The sequence below is a fragment of the Capsicum annuum genome, chromosome 12 (genome assembly GCF_002878395.1).
Source record: "Capsicum annuum cultivar UCD-10X-F1 chromosome 12, UCD10Xv1.1, whole genome shotgun sequence".
Lineage (NCBI taxonomy): Eukaryota > Viridiplantae > Streptophyta > Magnoliopsida > Solanales > Solanaceae > Capsicum > Capsicum annuum.
In genome coordinates, this window is record NC_061122.1 from 174,849,330 (window position 1) to 174,866,619 (window position 17,290).

Below are 17,290 nucleotides of genomic sequence, written 5' to 3' on the forward strand. Positions count from 1 at the left end.
TCAATGAAATTGTCATATATGCATAACTTTGAAGAAAATTAATTGACTAATTTACTCCTTTAATTGAAATTCAAGATAAATATGTTATTATCAAATATGTGGGCCACATTAATATCTCTAAAAGAGACATAATATTCTTACAAATTCTGGTATACAATTACTGATCCTTATTAATGGATTGGTATTGCACATGATATCCGGAGGAATGCCGCATATGTCTTAGATGAGACTTAATTCCCCCCTACCTAAAGTTTATAGCATGGCATATGGAGCCTTCTTTGTATGGCTGTTGCAGTTTGCAACATCATTGGTTCAAGGTCTGGTTTGGCTGCTCTAGGTGCGATAACTGAAGAACTTTCCCAGCTTATGATGTTGTTAGGCAGATAGTATTCCATCTGGCCTGGTAACTTAGATCCTTTAGTGAAGTGCTTCAACCATTTAGGATATTGCATATTCGTCCGGTCTTACACAATTGCAGATTTGCATATTTTGTAGTGCCTTGAAACAACAATAATAAGAATTGAGCCTAAGTCCCAAACAAGTTGGGGTCGCCTTATGAATCCCACTTCTTTATTTGAGCTCGTCTCATATCATCATCATACAAATAAAATAAAAATGAAAAATAAGTTTTTTTTATATATATAAATATAAATATATATAATATACCCAATATAGTCCTGCATAGTGGGATTCTCATAATATAAGATATCACCTATATGAATCTTTTCTTCCATTGAGTCCTATTTTTAGCTAACACTGTATTGGTTGTAAAAGAAGTCAAATTTGTGCTGAATGCCTCTCAATATTGAGAGTTTTGCCATTAAATAAAGAGTATTCAAAGACTACATCCCAAAAGATCCGTCTTCCTATCTCTAAAGATCAACTTTTCTATCCTTCTAAATCTGCTATGCTATTCCACCAAATCTACTCTACTATAATCACTATTACTCTGCTAAATCAAATCTCTGCAATTACACTAATATACTACAATATACAATATTTACTAGTTGCCCATCATGCTAACATCCCCCCTCAAATTGATGCTGGTAGATCAAGAAGCATCAATTTGCCGACTAGAAACTTATGTCGTCGTCATGTCATTGACTTTGTAAATGCATCATCTATTTGAAGATCACTGGACACATGTGGAAGAGTAATGACTCCTTTATCTACATCTTCTTATATATAATGGCAGTTTACTTTGATGCATTTGATCCGCTCATGATAAACCGGATTAGTAGCAATCTAAAGAGCATTTGTATTGTCAGCATGGAGAGGGGTAGGATTAGATTGAGGAAATCAAATATGAACAAGTAATCCATGAAGCGACACAATCTCGGAGCAAGCAGTAGACATTGCTTTATATTCAACCTCTATTGAAGATTTTGACACACGGTCTTTCTTCTTATTCTTCCAAGATATCAAAGACTCTCCAAGAAACATGCACCAACCAGTAACTGAACGAAGAGTTTCAGAATAGCCCGCCCAATCAGAATCACTAAAAATATTAAGACGAATAGGCGAACCACTAGGAAAGAATAATCCACAACTAGATATTCTTAGGAAATATTGAATGATGCGACAGACAACCACCAAATGAAGATGACGGGGAGCTTTCATAAGTTGACTAACTTGTTGAACTGCAAAAGAGATATCAGGCTTGGTAATAGTAAGGTAATTTAAGCTCCCAACTAATTGCCGAAATATAGTTGGATCAGGAAGAAGATCGCCTTCCTTCCGACAATACTTTACATTCAATTCTAGTGGAGTATCTACAAAGGAGGTATCCTAAAGACCTTCCAAAGAAATCAGATCTTGGGTATATTTGTGTTGGTTTAGAAACACACCTGATGAATAGCGATGAACTTCCAAACCCAAGAAATATGTAAGAGTACCAAGATCTTTTATAAGAAAGGAATCCTTAAGTGGCTGTTGGAGGCTAGTTATTAGTGAAGAATCAGTTCCTGTGATAATAATGTCATCTATATATACCAAAAGAAGAACACAACCTGTAGATGTTTTTTGAAGAAACAAAGATAAGTCGTATTTGCTCTGCTCAAAAGAGAATTGTAGCAAAGTAGATCAAAATTTGTCAAACCAAGCTCTGGGAGCTTGTTTTAATCCATGCAAAAACCGCTTCAACTTACATATATCTGATGTAGGTGATGAGAACAAATTAGGTGGAGGTATCATATAAACATCTTCTTTAAGATCACCATGGAGAAAAGCATTTTTGACATTCATTTGATGAAGAGGCTAGTTTTGTGAAGAAGCAATGTCAATGATAGGTCACACGATAGTCATTTTTGCCACTGGCCTTATAGTCCACACCATACTTCTATCTGTTACCAAGAACAACTAGTCGAGCTTTGTATCGGTCAAGAGTTCCATCAGAATGAATTTTAATTGAATAGACCCATTTACATCCAATTGGGCGGACATTTGAAGGACATGAAACAATATCCTATGTGTTGTTTTCTTTAAGAGCGAAAAGTTCTTCCATTGTTTTCTGCCAACATTCATGCTTGGAAGCTTGTGAGTAATAAGTTGGAACAAAAATGGTGGATAAAGTAGAGGAAAAAACATACCAATTAGGAGGACGAGATACTCTGGTAGGCCATCGGGCTCAAGAGGACCAGAGCTTGAAAAATTCTCAGATTCTAGTTGTGGAACAGTCTCAGGTGGTGGATCAATTTCAGGAGAAGGTAAAGTTGGTCGACGTTGCTCCATACACAAATCCAGGTTTGAACCGCTAAAAAAAAGATGACAAATCATCAAAAGTAGAAAGATGAGGAGACACAGGAGATGACTCAATATGAGTAGGAAAGAAATACTGATTCTCAAAGAAAACAACATTTTAAGAGATACAAAATTTGTTAAAATATGAATTATAGCAAATAAAACTTTTCTGCGAAGTACTATAGCCCATAAAAGCAAATTTAGTAGATTGAATAGAAAGTTTATTATGCTTAGAAGGAGGTAGATGCACAAAACAAACACAACCAAATGTATGAAAATTATCACAGCTAGGATTTTTGTGATAAAGGCGATAATATCGAGACTCAAGTTTTGACACTTTAGATGTCAGTCTATTAATTAAATAGACTGCAGTAGACAACACTTCAACCCAGTATTTAGATGGGATAGAGGTCTCAATCAATAGAGTACGAGTGACTTCTAAAAGATGTCGATTTTTACGTTCAACGACCCTATTTTGTTGTGGTGTATATGAACAAGAGCGTTTTGATACAATTCCTTTCTCAAGAAAAAATTTTTTGAAATTCATTTGACATGTATTCCCCACCAGAATTAGATCTTAATAATTTGATACAAGTAGAAAATTGAGTAAGCCAAAAATATCGTGAACATAAAAAATACCTCAGATTTGAAGCGAAGAAAATACACTCACGTAAATCGATTGTAATCATCTATAAATGTCACAGAGTACTTGAAACGAACATAGAAACAATTGGTGAAATGCCCCAAACATCACTATGAATGACATCAAAAGACTTTGTAGCACAACTACCAAAATTGGGAAAAGGAAGAATTTTACTTATTTCCAATTTACAAGTAAAACAATCAAAGAAAGCAGTGAAAAATTGATTTTATTCCCCAATAAAACAAAATTTGATAAATGAGATGACACAATAGAATTTGGATGTCCTAAGCGCTTACTCCATACCCCAGTCTTACTAAGTGTAGAAGTACAAGCAAGAGATAGAACACGGGGAATGGAAAAGTGTATAGGAAACCGTCGTCCAACTTTAGGTTCCTTCACAATTATCGTCCCCGACACCCGATCCTGCACACGACAACTATTACTAGAAAAATTCACATCACAATTGTTACTATTGTCCAACTGAAATAAGACTAGTGGAGAGCTTTGGTGACACAAACATTGTTGAAAGTTTTAGTAATATCCCCAACCTTGGTAATGGGTAAATTATTACCATTGAAGACTTGAATTTGTGATGGACCATGATATTTACGAATATTTTTTAGCATATACTAGCTGTGTTGGTCATATGATTGGAAGCGCCAGAATTAACAAGCCAAAAATTAGATGCAAGATCATTACCTTGTAACCCCAAAACTTAAAAGGCTGACATGATCATTTGTTTTACCATTTTAGGAGTAAGAACTTGACCCGAAGATGAGTTCTTAGTAGTGAAACCATTTGTCCCAGCTTGAAAAGTCTTGACCTTATGATTTTGAGGTCGTATGGGACTCTTTCATAATGTGTCCTTGTTGTTTGCAATAATTACAAAACTTCCTGCTACAATTGCTAGCAATATGACCATATTCCTTGCAACTGTAGCATTGAGTTCTAGTCATATCTTTACCCTTTTCTTTACCTTGGGCAGCAAATGCAACAACGACATCATCAACTTTCTTGAAAGCATTTTGTGTGATACAACGCTGCTCTTCACAGAGTAATTCCGTAAAACAAACATCCAAGGAGGGAGACGGGTCACGATTCATCAAGTTAGAGTGAACACTCTCAAACTCGAAATGTAACTTCATAAAAAATTGGTCTCATTTGCTTTTCTCATGAACTGCCTGAATTACAGAAAGAGATTCGATAGGCATTTTGGCATAAACAATATCTGTAAATTCAACCCATAAATTTTGAAGTCCAGAAAAATAATCCTGAACGGATTGATCTCCTTGAGAATAATTAGCAATTTCATTTGAGAATAATTAGCAATTTCATACTCTAACTGAAAGCGTCTTGCGCAATTGTCTTGGTAGTAAACCTTTTGTAAATAATCTCACATGGCCTTAGCAGTCTTATAAGGCTTGAGATTAAGAACAATAAGAGGGTCAATTGACCCTAAAAGCCATGTCATCACCCGAGCATCCTTAATCTTCCATTCACCTAACTTTTTAGGATCAGTAGGAACAGGGTTGCTTCCATCTATATGCCCCCATGGTTCTTTTCCGGTAACAAATAATTAAAATTGAAATTCCCAGGAAGAATAAGTATTTCCAGTGAAGCGAACATTAAAGGATTCAAATTTATGTGAAGCCATATTATTGAATAGATATAAAAACTAGAAACACTACAACAACAACAACAACAACAACAACGTACCCAGTATATTCCTACCAAGTGGGGTCTGGAGAGGGTAAGTGTACGTAGTCCATACCAATACCTCAGATGTGAGATAGAGAAGATGTTTCCGATAGAGCTCCGACTCAAAATAAATAATCTAGACAAGAAATAGTAGAAGAACATGATATAATATAATTTAACATATCCAATAATACCAAAAACAAGATACACCAAGTAACATAATAAAAGATACAACATCCTACACTCATACTAACTTTTTACCCTAATTCGTCTCCTCCACAACTTCCTATCCAGGGTCATGTCCTCGATAAATTAGAGCTGCTCCACGTCATGTCTAATCACCTCCCTCCAATATTTCTTAGGTCTAACTCTACCTCTACCTCGCTTGAAATCATCCCTAACCAACCTCTTACATCTCCGCAGTGGGGCATCCATGCCCATCCTCATTACATGACTGAACCATCTCAACCCCGCTTCCCTTCTTATTTCTAATCTTATCTTTCCTAGTACATTCACACATCCACCGAAACATCCTCATCTCCGTCACCTTCATCTTCTAGATATGGGCCTTCTTAACAGGCCAATACTCCGCGCCATACAACAAAGCTGTTCTAACCACCACTCTGTAGAACTTGTCTTTAAGTTTAGGAGGTACCTTTTTGTCACACAAGATTCTCGAAGGCGAGCCTCCATTTCACCCACCCTACCTCAATCCGATGAGTGCATCTTCATCACTTTCTCCATTCCCCTAAATTGTAGACCCAAATACTTAAAACTATCTCTCTTTTGAATAGAATGAGTATCAAGTTTAACAACAACCAGAATGACCAAGATCAAAAGTCTAAGATGTTGACGAACAATCAACACAACCAAAATTTTCAACTTTTTTTTGAAATGAACCAAGATGAACTTTATGAAACTAGACAACCGAGAGAAGGCTCTAATACCATGTCAAATTTGTGCCGAATGCCTCTCAATATTAAGAGCCTTGCCATTAAATAGAGAGTATTCAAATATTACATCCCTAAAGATCTGTCTTCCTATCCCCAAAGATCAGCTTTTCTATCCCTCTAAATTGGCTATGCTATCCTACCAAATCTGCTCTACTATAATCACTATTACTCTACTAAATCAAATCTCTGCAATTACACTAACATACAACAATATATAGTTACATTAATATATATAATATTTACTAGTTGTCCATCAAGCTAACAAAGGATTCGTAGGTCTTTCGAGATAACTTTCTTTTATGTAATTTTAGGTCTACCCTGTCCCCTTTTAACACCTTCACTTACCATAGTCTAACATCTATGAGTCGATGCAATAAAGACTCAAAATATTATTAAGATGCGTAAACTAATTATTACACTGAGCTCTATTTATGAACAATATATTACAATCTTTTCCTATGTAGGATACTACACACAAGCCTATTCTACCACTCTCCTCAAGCTGGTGCATGTAAGTCATATGTACTGAGCTTGTTACAAATGTAACTAACACGTGGATGGTGATGGCTTTGGTGAAAATATATGGAAATTGATCCTTGAACTTCATAAATTTTGTAACAATATTTCCTTAGAGTAGTTTTTCTTTAACAAAGTAACAATTGATCTCGATGTATTTAGTTTTCCCATAAACTATCAAATTTGATGTAATATAAAGGGCTGTTTGATTATCACACACAAGTTTCATCTAAGGCTGTCCAACGAAACGAGACGAAACAGGGGGACAGACTTAAGAGGATAAGCAGGATCGGATGCAAGTGGGATGGGGTAGGGGGACGAAACACTAGTCTCATCCTATCCCACTTATCTCATGGGATAGAGGGAGGGGGGGTTGGGATCCATTTAAAAAAATTATATTAATTAAAATAGTTAAGCGCTAAAAAATTATAATAGATGATAGTTTGATACATAAATTTAGTAAAGGGACACAAATTTAAAAGCTTCAAACTTTTTAAAGTTGGCAACGATTAGTTTATAGCTAGCAAGGGCTAGTTTTTTTTTTTTCTTTTTTTTAATTTCAAATTTTTAAGAACCTTTATTTTTTTTTTTAAGAAAATGATATTGTGATACAAGACTACAAGTAACTAAGACAATTTTTTTAAAAAATTTAAGGCTAAAGCCTTTACATTTATCAAATATTACATTGTCACACAAGTAATACAATTGTATTGTGTTGTTTTGTTCGTCCATAGCTAGGGTAAACAAGTAGAGGCTCAACATGATCCGGTGTAAAACTACTTTCACAGAAAACTCTGTAGTATCACATATTGTTGTTTTCCCAGTAGTGGCGGCTCCTTTATACCTGTCCTTTATGACATTTATATATTTAATACGAATTCCTTTTTTCTCCATCACCCACCAAGAACCTTTTGTGGTACTCTATGATAGGCTCTTTAGGTCAATAAAATGATGTGTAGATCTTGAGAAAAGGACATAAATGGTCCCTTATCTATAGGAGTAGATCTAAAATAGTTCCTTAAATATAAACTTACCGGTTGTAGTCCTTTAACTATCTAAAAACTTATCAAGTTTGACCTTTGTATATTTTTATATAAGCAACTGGCGTTTATACAAACGGAAATTCACACCTCCATTAGATTTTTTCCATCACTAATTCCTCCCTTGTTTCTCTCTCTTCAGCACCTTTTTCATGAATTTCTTTTGTCAGAAAATAGTTTTAAAGGAGGTGAATAGTACTATTGTTAATTGATTCATCATGTGTTTTATTTATTTTTAATCACTTCTTTGTTATTACATTATCTCAGCATTATAAACATTTTTTGATATCAACACTAGTTCTGTGGCTGAAAAAGTTTGAAGATTGAATTAGATTTCAGTGCAAAAGTTGATGAGGTTATGCATCAAGTAGTTTCATGTTGGATACCTTCTAGTCTTGTAAAAAAATATTCTGACCTTTTTTGTTGCAGTTTGGTGCTGTTTTTTGTGCAGTTTGTTGGTTTGGCATAGTTTTTGGTGCAGCTTAGTGATAGTTTGACCTATTTTTTTTGTGTGTAGTTTGGTGACTTTTTGAGTATTTTAGTTCTGTAATTTGGTCAAGTTTGATGCAAACTGCTGGTTTTTGTACTTTTAAGCTATTTTCTGACGAGAGGTTTTTGAGGATAAGGCGTCCGAGAGAGAAACAATTGAGAAATTAGCGATAGAAAAAATCTAATGGAGATATATGAATTCCCGTTAGTATAAATGATAGTTGCTTGTATAAGAATATACAAGAATATATAAAGATCAAACTTGATAAATTTTTAGATAGTTAAAAGACTAAAACCGGGAAGTGTATATTTAAGGGATTATATTAGACCTACCCCTATTCCATTTATGCCCTTTTCTCTGTAGTTCTTTCTTCCTTTCGCGATATATTTCATAAATCTTCTTAGCGTGAATATAGCATCTCTTATAGATCTACTGGGCATAATCCATTCTAGTTCTCTCTTACTCTTGTCGTGTTCCTAGGTCTACGCTCTATCAATTTTTTCCTGAGTTTCATCCTATGATTTTAATGTCATAATAAGTCACACAACTTGAATATTTCCTTTATTTTTATATATGGGGGTAACTCTTCCTCCATTTGTCAGGCATTGTACTACTTCTTAGTATAGTCAGGCAGTCTACTGCTTCTTTAGTATAGCACTGAATAGCTTTGTGAGTCATTTCTAAAGTGACCTCTTCAAAATATTTCCAACCATAGGGATACTATTTGGACCACAAGCTTTCCTAATTCTCATATTTTTCATGGCATCTTTAAAACTGTCGGCCTAATTCTAGGAGTGTAGCTAAAGTTTCTATTTCACAGATGTATGGATGTCTCAAATGTTTTTCTCTTAGTTCGAGTTGAACAACTGGTCAAAATACTCTCCATTTCTCCTCGGCCTCGTTATCTTCTGTCAAGACCTAATGAGAATCATCTTTAATACATTTCACCTGGTTTAACTCCTTTTCGTTCTTCTTTGCTTGCTATGTCTTCTTATGGCTGCAGTATGCACAAAAAAGTTTTGTTCACAAAGTGGCCGGCAGTGGGCACCTGCTTTCTGTGGCACAACAGTTGTGGGAAGGTGTCCGAAAAAATGACAAGAAAACTGTATACCGTCTCATTGTTGTCTATCAAGCAGATGTTAATGCGGTTTATGGGCAAACGTCACTTGGTATGCCTTTAGTAAATTCTTGAGATTGCATTGACATGCAAACCCTGATTATAAATTTGACTTTCTTAGGCAGTGATTGTTCAAGCTCTTTGTACCCACAAAATGGAAGTGAAGATCGTTCCTCTGATGAACTGCTGCCAAACTGCTGATATCAGCATGGTGGAGCTGCCTCTGCAGTATGGTGCTAACATAAATGCTTGTGATGCACGTGGTCAGAACCCACTGCATCATAGTTTCTCAAGAGGAAGAACTGAAATTGCCAAACTATTACTTTCAAGGTAATTGTTTGATTCTATGATCAGTGTTAGTCCTTGCTTTCTTAACTGTATATCCAATTTGATAACATATTCTTACAGTAAGGCTGATGGCTAACATGTGCATTCGGATAAAAGTTTCTAAGGAGCTTCACAATATAGGTTAAGGTATCCAATATATTTATATAGTTTAATCCATTGGGAGGTCCACAGTTATTGTGCTTACATTCAGCAGATGTGATTCCTAGCAGAGGAAGAGATGCTTTTATTGGGTATTGCCACATATGTTATTGGTCGTAGTAATTATTATCTCAAGTTCAGTCCAGGAACTTTGGAACCCTCTAACAAAGTCACTGTTAGAATATGAATAGGAATAGTATATAGAATTTTACTTAGACAGCGATTGTAATGTGGTGTCCTATTAGGAATAGGATTGGAATGTAGTGTCTATAAATAAGATCTCAATGTAATAATTTAGAGACAACAATTCAATAATAATTTTTCTCCATTATTTTCTTACATGGTATCAGAGACAGGTTAGAAACTTCATTAAATAAATTAAAAAAAAAATACAGCTTCAATTTTCGGTGGCTGAATTGTGTCATCTTCCGTTTGGTATGTGTTGTGCAAAAAAAAAAACCAACAGTACCACGAGGCTTTATAATCTCCAGCGACTAAACCCCGACGAGAACCACAGGAAAATATCTCCGCACGCGCTCTCACGCGCCGACAATAGCAAGATTTTTCGGCGAGATCTCGTTCATGCGCCGGCGCATAAGGCATTTTTCTGATCTAATTTATGACTTTCTTTTTCCGTTGGAGTCGCCTGGGTATTTCGATCTCATTTTTGAGATTATTTGCAGATTCTGATCGCAGAAGTTGGGATTCCGGCGACTATCAGAAGCTTTTTCGGCATGTTCAGAGTTTTTCGGTAGTTTCCTTTTTTTTGTAGTAGTATCACTCATTCCGAGGCTACTCATATGATTATTTTCTGATTCCGAGTTAGTCCCGGACATCAGATCTTATATGCGGCGAGTTTTCTTTTCTTGGGCCACATTCCGACAGGATTTCTTTTTCATGATTAAATCTAAATCTTATTGAGGAGGTCAGAAACTCAGATGTCACAGTTTATGAAGAATCAACGAGAGGAAGGTCAATTTGAAAGATGTCGACTCAGGTGTAGTTATTGTAAAAAGATTGGACATACTCATGGCGTATGCTATTCTCGACCTAAGTGTAGTTATTGTAATAGGCTTGGACATACTCGTGGAATATGCTATTCTTTGCATGGTCAACCACCTAAAAATGCTCATATTGCGCAGTCTAACACCACAGGTGATCAACGGGTGTATTTATCTGGCAAGGAATATAATGAATATCTTCAGTATCAAACAAGTAAGCATATATTTCTACCAATAGCCTCAACTGCACAATCTCCTACCTTTGGATCATGGGTTATGGACTAGGGTGCTTCTGATCATATTTCTGGTGATAAATCACTTTTGTCTGATATTATTTATTCGCAATCTCTTCCAGCTATTACTCTAGCTAATGGAATTCGAACAGAGCCAAAAGGCGTTGGACAAGCCAAACCCTTACCTTCTGTCACTCTAGACTCTGTTCTTTATGTCCCTAGTTGTCCTTTTAATCTTGCATTTGTTAGTCGTTTGACACGTGCCCTTGATTGTACTATAACTTTTTTGATGATTCTTTTCTAATGCAGGACCGCAAAACGGGACAGACAATTGGCATAGGACATAAATCGCAAGGCCTTTCTTTACCATCTTACCTCTTCAAATTCCTTCATAGCATGCTCCGCTACAGATCCTCCCGACCTTATTCACAAACGTTTGGGACATCCTAGTCTATCCAAGCTACAAAAGATGGTGCCTAGTTTGTCTAGTCTATTCACATTAAATTGTGAGTCGTGTCAACTTGGGAAACACACTTGTGCTACATTTTCACGTAGTATTGAGAGTCGCTCAGAGTCTATTTTCTCATTAGTTCATTCCAATATTTGGGGTCTTAGTAGATTCAGTTCACCCTTAGGATTTCGTTACTTTGTTACTTTCATCGACGATTTTTCAAGATGTACTTGGGTTTACTTAATGAAAGATCGTTCCGAATTATTCTCTATATTCAAAAGTTTTTGTGCTGAAATACAAAATCAATTTGGTGTTTCTATTCGTGTTTTTCATAGTGATAATGACTTAGAATACTTCCTCCCAGTTTCAGGAGTTTATGACTCATCAAGGAATCATTACCAAACACTATGTCCATACACCCCTCAGCAAAACAGTATAGAAGAAAGGAAAAATAGGCATCTCATTGAGACTGCTCGCACTTTTCTCATTGAATCCCAAGTTCCACTGCGTTTTTGGGGCGATGCGGTCCTCGCATCTTGCTATCTCATTAACAGAATGTCATCATCTTCGATCCAGAATATGGTTCCCCATTCCATACTATTTCCTCAGTCACATCTCTACTCTATCCCCTCTCGTGTTTTTGGGAGCATATGTTTTGGTCATAACTTAGCCTCAGGAAAAGATAAATTAGCCCCTCGTGCTGTCAAATGTGTCTTCCTTGGTTACTCTCGCGTTCAAAAAGGGTATCGATGCTATTCACCTGATCTGGGTCGCTACCTTATGTCCGCTGATGTCACATTCTTTGAATCTCAACCTTACTATACATATTCTGATCATCTTAATATCACTGAGGTTTTACCCATACCTCCAGTCTTACCCACACCAATCTTTGAGGAATCTACAATTACTTCTCCATCTCCAGCTATAGTGCCACCACTTTTGACTTATCACCTCCGCCAACGTCAAGTATCAGTCCCAGATAATTCATGTCCTGCGCCTGACGCTTCCCCTACTGCGGACCTACCTCTTCCAAGTCAATCATTTGCACTTCAAAAAGGTATAAGATCCACTCGTAATGCTAACCCACATTATACTTTCTTGAGTTATCATCGTTTGTCATCACTCCATTATGCTTTTGTATCATCTTTGTCCTCTATTTCCATTCCTAAGACTACAGGTGAAGCACTTTCCCATTCAAGATAGAAACAGGCTATGATTGATGAGATGTCTGCTTTACATACGAGTGGTACTTGGGAGCTTGTTTCCTTTCCTGCAGGTAAATCTACAGTTGGTTGTCGTTGGGTTTATACGGTCAAAGTTGGTCCAGATGGTCAGGTTGATCGGCTGAAGGCTCGCCTTGTTGCCAAAGGATATACATAGATATTTGAGCTTGATTATAGTGACACTTTCTCTCCCGTGGCTAAATTAGCATCAGTCCGTTTTTCTTCTTTCTAAGGATGCCGTTCGTCATTGGCCTCTTTATCAGTTGGATATTAAGAATGCTTTTCTACATGGTGATCTCAAGGAAGAAGTTTATATGGAGCAACTACCTGATTTTGTTGCTTGTTAGAATTTGAGTAGGAATAGGAATATCATATAGAATCGTACTTGGAAAGGGATTGTAATGTAGTGTCCTATTAGGAAAAAGATTGGAATGTAGTGTCTATAAATAGGGCCTCAATGAAATAATGTAGTTACAACAATTCAATGATATTTTTCTCTTATATTTCTCATATTGCTCAGGGGAAGTCTAGTAGCCTTGTATGTCGATTGCGCAAGTCATTCTATGGTTTGAAACAATCTCCTCGAGCCTAGTTCGGAAAGTTTAGCACAGTTATTCAGGAGTTTGGCATGATTCGTAGTGGAGTTGATCATTCAGTGTTTTATCGCCATTCTGAATCAAATCTGTATATTTATGTAGTGGTTTATGTTGACGATATTGTTATCACCGGCAATGATCAAGATGGTATCACTAACTTGGAGCAACATCTCTTTCAATATTTCTTGACTAAAGACCTTGGAAGATTGAAATACTTTCTAGGTATTGAGGTTGCTCAGTCCAGCTCAGGTAATGTTATTTCTCAACGCAAGTATGCTTTAGACATTTTTGAGGAAACAGGAATGATGAGATATCGACCCATTGACACTCCTATGGATCCAAATGCTAAACTTCTTCCAGGATAGGGGGAGCCACTCAGTGATCCTGGAAGGTATAGACGGTTGGTTGGAAAGTTGAATTATCTCACAGTGACTAGACCTGATATCTCTTTTCCTGTGTGTTGTAAGTCAGATTATGACTTCCCCCTGTGATAATCATTGGGATGTAGTTGTTCGGATTTTGCGATATATAAAGTCATCTCCAGGTAAAGGACTACTCTTCGAGGATCGAGGCCATGAGCATATCGAGCAATGGCTACAGCAACTTGCGAGCTGGTTTGGATCAAACAATTGCTGAGAGAATTAAAATTTGGAGAAACTGGTAAGATGGAACTTGTATGTGATAATCAGGCAGCCCTTCATATTGTATCTAATCCAGTGTTCCATGAGAGGACCAAGCACATAGAGATTGATTGTCACTTTGTCAGAGAAAAGCTACTCTCGGGAGATATTGTTACAAAATTTGTGAAGTCAAATGATCAACTTACAGATATTTCACCAAGTCCCTCACCAGTCCTCGTATTATTTATATTTGTAACAAACTTGGTACATATGACTTGTATGCACCAGCTTGAGGGGGTGTGTTAGAATATGAATAGGAATAGCATATAAAATTCTACTTAGACAGATATTGTAATCTGGTGTCCTATTAGGAATAGGATTGGAATGTAATGTCTATAAATAGGATCTCAATGTAATAATTTAGAGACAACAATTCAATAATAATTTTTCTCCATTATTTTCTCACAGTCACCATGTACTAGTTACGTCTCAATTTTAACTTTCAGCTGATGCAGTCATGTGATGTTCCCACGCTGAAACATGTGCCTCTGTAAACATTTAGTGGTATTCTCTTCAGTTACTTCTGATGTTGATGCCTTACTCAATTACATTCAGATATTCGAGGCACAGTATGGGGGATGAACATGGGTAAAGTAGTTGGGTTGAACCTCAATGAGAATCTGTATACTTCTTCGTCTGAGGTAATATCAAAGCCACCTCCTCGTGGTTTGAGTCTCTGCATGTTTTCACCTTTGGATACTAAAATAGGTCTTAATTAGACCCCCCACCCCCACCCTCCACCCCAAGCTCCCGCCATGTGCAGGGTTTTGGGAAGGGTCGGGCCACAAGGGTCTATTGTATGCAGCCTTACCTGCATTTCTGTATGTCATGGGCTAGACTAGCGACATACAGTTGTGCGTGTGAGAGAGAGAAATGAACAAAAGCCACATTTGCAAATTGTTGCTAAATAATAGAATAGCAGAAGATAATTAAAAAAACCACAGAATGGAAGCCAGGTACTAATTGAAATTTAACAAATACAAGCAGAGTAAAAGGAATCCTATGAAACGGTATGGGTAGATTCTACACTTTCAATTGCTTTTAGGGTGGAGAACTAGTTGGAAGATATCAAAGCTCCATCAGTGCATGATCATTAAACTCCAGCAGAAATTTTAGGCAGAGTGAGGACGTTCACGCTTTTCAGAATCAGAGGAAAATTATGACTTTCTATAACTTTGTTTGATACGTAACATTCATAAATCTCAAAGGACAAGGAGTTACCCCACATGGGTAAGACTGTATAAACAAGCAAACAAACAGCAACTGTGCCTCAATCCAAACTAATTGGAGTTGGCTATATAAATCCTCTTCTGTCCAATTTGCGCATGTTTCATTCCACTTTTCAATATATGTATGTTTAGATAAATAAGGGATTCTCTAAAACTAGGCTTCTCCCTGTGTATCCTTACACTTGTCATTTATCTCCAAACCAACTTTAACTCATGTGAAATACCAGGTTAATGTAGGTGTGTCAATAAGGATTAACTTTGATCCAACTTAGTCGATATCACCTATATAACACTTGCTTCCATTATATTGTGCTCTTGCTAAGTCTGCATTGATTTCGAGAAATTAAAGGTCCTTTCAGACAAATTTCATCTTCCTGATATTAGATTTTTTTTTTAACACCTTCAATCACCTGCTTACTAATAAATTTTTAGGTCTACATAGAATATGACCTGACAATCTTAAGCTACCTTCTTTCATTTTTTCATCGACATTGTTATGTTCGCCTTCTGTTGTATGTGACCATTTCTAATATTGTCTAAAATAGTAGACCACACGTCCATGTTAACATCTGTTCAACATTGATGGTCTCATAACTATTCTATAGAAGTTGCCTTACACAACGTAAAAACAGAACTGTTGATTGATGTTAATGTTTAGTGACATCTAGTTTTACAAAGGATAAACATAAAGGTTTGGGTTCAGTATAAAAGATGAGGAACTTAAACCGATTCTCCAGGAATTAGAGTATATTTAATGGTTTTACCCTGCACATATTCTCATTCCCAGCTAGAACATAGCAAATCTACTTTGAAATTTCAAAACTGCTCCGATGAATCTAATTAAGGTCCAAGAAATGGGAGAAATGGTAGTTGAATACTGTTTTTCTTAATCAGTTAACAGAACAGAAGCTGACTTAACAGACTAGTTCTAGCCCTTGCTTGACTTGGCTGGAGGATTATGTTCTTTGTAAAGATGAATAACATTCAAGTTGTATATCTTGAATCAAAATGTTCTTCTGCTTAGGACTTCCGTTCTCTTTCAACTATTCTAGTGATATCAGCTTCAGGATCGGAGGAGAATGACATTTTTGAAATGGTAATATAGTTAGTTCTGATGTTTAAAGCATTAAAGTATTATAAAAAAAAAAGAAGCAATGTTGAAATAGCTAATGCACTGCAATTGACAACAATCAGTTTAATCATTTTCATAATGCTGCTGCAATCAAGAACTTACCTTTTTAATAAGTTGTATAAATTCCAGCTATATGGTTTAACCAGTATGATTTCTTGCAAACAGGGGGGGCGACCCACAAGCTGTTGACAAGGAAGGCAAGACCCCTTTCCACCTTGTCGAGGAATCAGCCCTCGATGATGTGGAGATTATTGCCTTGCTGAAAGTCTCAATGGGATAGCACCAGCACAAAGATCAAACTGAGGTAGACCACTTAGTATTGCATTGCGCTAAAGGTATTTTATCTTCAAGAATGAAGTTTGGAGTTACATGGAAGTCTAGAGCTTGCTCAGTCCTTAGCTTCATTCTGCCAGTGGAAATTTTGAAATATACAGGCTTTTTGAAATGAAAAATCCAGAGTAAATGGTGCTTTTTCTCTGCGGATCTCAGAGGTTAGAATTATATATCAAGTGCAACATGACTAAGCTTTCCCTGCTTCATGAATGGTCATTCGCACAAAATGCAACAATTTCCGCACCAAGCATTAGGCTGCTTCTGTTGTGTTTCTCATTATTAATTATTTTTCTCCTTTGGTTCCTTTTGTCATCCAAGCTCTGCAGATCTTGAAGTAGGGAGTGGAGCAGTTGTATTTTGAATTGATTGTGAAACAGAATAAGCTTACTAAATTTTTGTATAGAGGCTCAGTAATGAAGAAATTGATGAAACATCATGGATGAGGCTATTTATTAGTGGTTTCATTCTAGAGGAGTATGAAAGAATGTTTATCAGCAGCAATATGCAATATACAGCTTTCTTGTACTGAAGAGTATGCACATTGCAATAAGAATTGTAGTTTTTTCTTTTCCAATTTTCTTTTTAATTTTTAAAGAAGATATTAAATCAGAGTTCCTGTTTGACACATAAATTGGAAGGGTGTGAGATGAAGCATTAGACGCCACAAAGGTGCAACAATTCACTTAGTTCAACATATCTAGTCCTTTAGCATGCGTGGGGTTGGGCGTAA

At 36.4% G+C, this 17,290-nt stretch overlaps 1 pseudogene; it reads left to right on the forward strand.

The window, feature by feature from the left end:
* The window catches only part of LOC107851873, a 77,114-nt pseudogene extending 60,318 nt beyond the window's left edge, over window positions 1-16,796 (forward strand).
* The last annotated feature ends 494 nt before the right edge of the window (window positions 16,797-17,290 follow it).